This window comes from Balaenoptera borealis (genome assembly GCF_965194805.1).
Source record: "Balaenoptera borealis genome assembly, chromosome: 4".
Lineage (NCBI taxonomy): Eukaryota > Metazoa > Chordata > Mammalia > Artiodactyla > Balaenopteridae > Balaenoptera > Balaenoptera borealis.
Genome location: NC_138861.1, coordinates 13,107,735 through 13,113,734, shown reverse-complemented (window position 1 = coordinate 13,113,734; position 6,000 = coordinate 13,107,735). Strand labels below are relative to the sequence as shown.

Below are 6,000 nucleotides of genomic sequence, written 5' to 3'. Positions count from 1 at the left end.
AAACAGAACTGGGAGTCTTTCCAAATGACATATTATCTTTGCTCTTATTACTTCTCTTTCCTGATAATAGGCAATGTTTCTGCATTCTTTTGTTCCCTTGAGAACACTAATTACTAACACCTGTCTAAGGACAAGCATTGTGGCCAGGCTTAGCTCATAAAATAGCTTACGCCCAAAATGGCTTCTCTTATGTCAAGAAAACCATACCTGATTGTCTTTCTCTGGAGACTCCCTACCCTATCTGCTTACATCTGCAGTTTTACATCCTCAGTTTCAACAACCAAGGATTGTGTAGTACTGTAATGTTCACTGTTGAAAAAAATCTGCATGTAAGTGGACCTGAGCAGTTCAAACCAGTGTTGTTCAAGAATCAGCTGTAATAAGTTAGTGGGCTGGTTGCCCAGTTGTAATTCTAGAGGCCTTTCAGGATATTCTCATTTAGCAGTTTTCATCCAATGCTGAGCCTGGCTTTCACTGACAAACATGAACCAGGCGATATAAGTCAGAAACCAGGTTGATAAGTTTGAATGACAGTATTAAATTCTTTAGCAAATTTGTGAGGATCTTCAGTTACTTTGGAAAAAATCTTTGACTATGGTTCACAGTTCATTTTTAGTCCAGGGAGTATAAGAAATTAAGGGGTTAGCCTCTGGATTCTTAATTTTAAAGGGGCAGGTTCTGACAAGTTCAGAGGAAAAGGGAGTAAGGAGAGTTTCAGAGAAAAGGGGAAGTTTGGTGGGAGAATTAGTATGAGATAATTGAGGGTATAGTAGAGGCACAGTCAGTGTAGAAGGAAAGGCAGAAGACGGTGCAGGAGGTGAAGTCTGGCCGTGATGAGCAGAGGGAGAGAGACATGACCACGCCAAAGGTGAAGCCTGAGACAGAGGAGCCAAGAAAGAAGAGCCTGGGGTTTGGGGGGCCATTTTATCTTATTTTAATTGTTTGTTTGCCTCAGTTAATCTTAAAATTATAGTTTTCGAAGAGGCAATTTTAGGCTCTTGATAAAGTTGGGAAGCCTCAAAATACCAAATGAAATAAGCATTCCATTCAGTTCTGGAAAGTTTAGTTATCGTAGTCCAATTCGGTTTTAAGGAAATTAGGTTTGTGGATTTCAAAAATTCCCCATGATGGTCATTGATATTCTAAATTGCCTTTGGTCAGGTGAGTCCATTTAGTTAGAAATTTGCAAGAGGAAGGACTATGGTTTTTAAATATAGAATTGGCCGGAACCCTGGAGAGGGGGAGGGGGAGGTGTCCTCAAAATACTTAGATAAATGGGATCAAATTTCCTAGAGGTTTTTCCTCTAGAGTAAAGAACAATTTTCAAACAGCTCAAACGACTTACAGCACAAACCGCTCAATTCAAACAGCTGGCAAGCCAGCCCCAGCCAACTCAAAGGAAACTGCTTGGTCCCAGAGGAGCCAAGCCAAAGGCTTTTTCAGCCCATTTCTAGAGAATAGCCCTTCCAAAGGAATAGGCTGAAGCCTGAACACACAGCGCAGTTTCATTTGAAGCAACCCCTTCTAAAGGAATTGGGCCGAAGGCATTTTCAGCCAGCTTCAGTTGAGACAGTCTGATCTCAAGATCAGACCAAAGTGCCAAATGAGTACTTGTAAACAGAACAAGGCCTTGAGGAGAAAGAGGAAACCTTAAAATAGATCCCAAATAAAGCCTGGAGAGCCTCAAGTGCAAGGAGGGCAAAAGCTCAGATTCAGGAGAAAGAAGTACCATCAAACTCCGGGGTAGGGAGAAAGCCGTGAACAACAATGGGCTTGATTGTGAATACTGCACCTGTTTTCTCACCAGCCTCAGAGCCTTCGGGAGTCTTCTCTGGTCCCAGTATGGGCCACCAAATGCTTACCTCAAACAAATAGACTGCCAGATATTTCACCTGCAAAGATGAATTTATTCGGGACCAGCAGAGAATTGAAATTCTGGGTCTGCAACCATGGTGAGTCATGTGCAAGTTCCCATGTGGCAAGGGAGGGAGAACACTTTTATAGAGGAGAAGGAAGTTGGGAGGGCTATAGTAAACGAAGAGTCCGTGGCTTTTCATTGACTGAGTCCTTGCCAGGAAAGAAGAGGTGTCCTTCTTCTCCCTGTTGGGCTCTGCTGTTGTCACAGGTGCGAGAGTTTTCTGGTCTCCCAACTCTGTTGGACTAAGGTTTCCGTTAATTAATTTTGAGAGAGGGAGAGGGAGGAGGAGAGAAGTGTGGTTCTCGAAACCAGGTGAAGAAATTGAAGGGGGAGGCTGTTATCAATTACGTCATGTCTACGGATAGGCTAAGTAAAAGAAGTACGAATACTTGGCCATTGGCTACAGCAGTGTGGCCATCCTGTGTAAATTTATAAAAGATGGTTCTGTGGGTTCAAGAGAAAATGAAGGTGGGAGAATTAGAAAAAAATTATATAGACAACACTTTCAAGGAGTTTTTCTCTAAAGGAGGGAGCAGAGGAACGTGTAGTCGCTGGTTAGGCTGTGGAATTAAGAAAGGGAATTTTCAAATGGGATAAAGTACCTCATGTTTATATATAGTTGAGAAAGATTCTGTGTGTGTGTGTGTGTATGTATATGTGTGTGTGTATATATATGTGTGTGTGTATATATATATATATATATATATATATATATATATATATATATAGTGAAAAAAATTTATGATACAGTGATGAAAGAGGTGAGTTAGTGAAACAGTGGCCCAGAGTACATGAAAAGGAGTTGAATCCAGTGAATAAATTACGGGTTTGGCCTCAGAAATAGTAGCATATGATTCAATTCCAAAAGAAGGGAAGATAAGCTATGTGGGTACAGATGCAAGTAGATAGGTAGTTTTACAGAAAAAAGCTTGTGGAAGTTCTATCTGATTCTCATTAAAATATGAAAGAGGTCATCAAGTTAAAACGATAAGAAGGAAGAGTGTTAATGGCCTGAAAGAGAAAAATTGTCCTGCAAAACTTCTCAAGGTAGGAACCCCAAATCAGCAGCCATTCATCATCTGAAATGCAGAATTTTGGGTCCCATTCTAGATCTACTGAATCAGAATCTATGTTTATCAAGATCCTCAGGTAATTTATATGCAGATTCAAGTTTGAGAGGTACTGATCCAGAAAAATGAGTGAGAGAGTTAAAGAATTAGGGAAATATGGTAGGATAGCTTGCAAACAGGAAGGCCTACTTGAAGATAATGATCATGAGTTTAAGATGAGACCAATTAGCGTGGTTATGAGATTTTATTCAAACAGTTCACCTATGTGGTGCAGGTAAAAGAGTAGCAGAGAGTTGCTTCAATTGAAGTTGATTTTATCAGGAGAAGACAGTGATAAATAAGTAAGAGGGCTTATGGTAATTTCAAGGGAGTGATGATTATGATGATCAGAGATTTAAGGTTGAGTAACATAGGAAATGAGGACTAGAGGCTTGTTCAAAGCCCTGTTAAAGTACTGTGAAAGTATTATCCTGTTTACATCTCTCAACATCTCCAAAGGAGTATCGTATCTCCAATTTGACTCCAGTAGGGATAATTCAATTTCTTGGAAAGCAGTAGCAAAAAAAGAAAAAGCTACTTACCAAGGACCAGAGAGAAGATTGGGATGCATATCTGAAAAGATTATGGTCAGTTTCCTGAATGTGGGCCAGGTTTTGGTTGGGCGTGAAAGAAGAAGAGGCTGAGTAACCAACTCAGAATGCAGCAGATTTGAAAGAAGGACCTTTAGTTAAAAATAATAGGCGACAGTGTGGAGAACGTCTCAGCTTTGGGCTCTGCCTCTGGTAACAGTTCAGAAAAGACCATCAACTACCAACTATTACACTTACAAAACACGGAATTTAAAGTGTGTTAGACACTGGGTAACTTGTCTAAGAAAAATTGCACCAGACACACAGGTAAGGGAGGTTTTATTAAAAACTGTTGGAATAGAGATCAAGGCTGTTGCAGTAGGGGAGAGATATTGAACTCAACTCTGCTGAAATGAAAGGGAGGAGAGTTTTAGGCACGGAAGTGAGCTGGTGGAAAAGTACTGGAGGACATTGGTGGGAGGTCGGTAAATGTGATTAGACTGTTAACTGGCACTTATTGAAGTTGACTCCTAGCTGGCACGGAGACTAGGAGATAGGGGCATTATCTTTCTTGACAATTATATTTCAAAGGGATGGCTTCTAGGTCCTGGAAAGACATTCCTGGGTTGTAAAATTGGCAAGTGGCTGGGAGAAGATTTATGTCTCAAAGGAGCAGAGAAAAAATTTACAATTGCAGGTTTCCTAAGAAAAGGAAGGTTAGAAGTTTATGTTTAGGAAGAAAAAATATAAAGTTTAGGCCATCATGGGAATGGGGAATGTTAAGACTATCTTGGTCAAATGCTTCCCTTCAAAGCCCATCACCTGTAGATAACCTACCATATAACAGTAATTAGACATGCATAAACCATTTAACAGAAAACAGGAAACTTGAGCATCTTGGGCATTGGTGGCATAAAGGGAATGATTTGCCCCTAGATTGAAGTTGGACTAGACAGAACCAGTTGCAAGTTTCTCAGGAACTCAATGATAAACATCGTGCTTTTATATTAATCTCTACTTACCATCATAATCTAGAAATCATGTTACTAGACACTTTCAATGTTTTCATTATTTTGCACTCAACATAAGTGTGATGTTTACTATTAATAGATTAGCACTAATTACAAAAAAGAACAAACAAAATCAGAACAATGGACATGGCTAAATTGTTCTGTAGGACTTCTGCCCCCTGTTGGAAAGTGGCAAAGGGTCTTGCTCTGGAACACTGTTCATATTTGTGAAAGTTCTTAACTTTAAGTATGGAGTTGGAAAGTTTATGTGTTATAGTTTTAAATATAAAAATACATTTTTGGATTAAAAATTCAAAACCCTCAAATCAGTATTAAATCACACATCAATCACTACCACATTCTATAGCAATATCTATTCACAGTTACTGATGATTTAGCAGGTCATTCTCAACACTGTGTTGCCTTGACCATGTACTTTTATATATTCTTTGAGCAATGATGTTAACATGTGAGAAATTTCTTTGGCACTGGCTTGATGTCATTTTAGGACTTTGACTTGTTGAAGCAGATGTATTCTACTTTATTCTGTGTGATACAACGTGCTCCTGCTTAATGACTGGGAAGGAGCAGGGGTACCTCATGCACTATGACTTCAAAGATCATGAACAATTACTCAGCCATAAAAAGAAATGAAATGGAGGTATTTGTAGAGAGGTGGATGGACCTAGAGTCCGTCATACAGAGTGAAGTAAGTCAGAAAGAGGAAAACAAATACCGTATGCTAACACATATATATGGAATCTAAAAAAAAAAAAGAAAAGGCTGTGAAGAACCTAGGGGCGGGACAGGAATAAAGACGCAGATGTAGAGAATGGACTTGAGGACACGGGGAGGGGGAAGGGTAAGCTGGGACAAAGTGAGAGAGTGGCATGGACATATATACACTACCAAATGTAAAATAGATAGCTAGTAGGAAGCAGCCGCATAGCTCAGGGAGATCAGCTCGGTGCTTTGTGACCACCTAGAGGGGTGGGATAGGGAGGGAGGGAGGGACACGCAAGAGGGAGGAGCTATGGGGAGATATATATATATATATATATATATATATATATATATATATATATATATATATATATATATATAGCTGATTCACTTTGTTATAAAGCAGAAACTGACGCACCATTGTAAAGCAATTACACTCCAACAAAGATGTTTAAAAAAAGAAAAAAGATCATGAACGTTTTACTATTTTCTGATGCCTTACACGGTCCAAATTATAGACAGGTGTTTATTATTTAGATTTAGCTATAACTAGAAATATGGCAAACCTCCAGAAAATTAATAACATCTGCATATAAAGCAGCACATCAGTATATCCCTCAGACGTCGCCAATTAGAATTTTGTGTCCTTAGTGGATAAAATTTGCTGAAAATGTCTGCCACAGAATTGTCATCATTGTTTTTACTGAAAA

General features: G+C 39.2%; 1 long non-coding RNA gene across 1 annotated transcript in view; it reads left to right on the top strand.

Annotated features, from left to right (window-relative positions):
* Positions 1-1,200: 1,200 nt before the first annotated feature.
* LOC309628600 overlaps positions 1,201-6,000 on the top strand; it is a 152,791-nt gene continuing 147,991 nt past the window's right edge. The window contains exon 1 of the long non-coding RNA XR_014244573.1: positions 1,201-1,952. This is a non-coding gene — a long non-coding RNA (uncharacterized lncRNA). The remainder of the gene's footprint in view (positions 1,953-6,000) is intronic.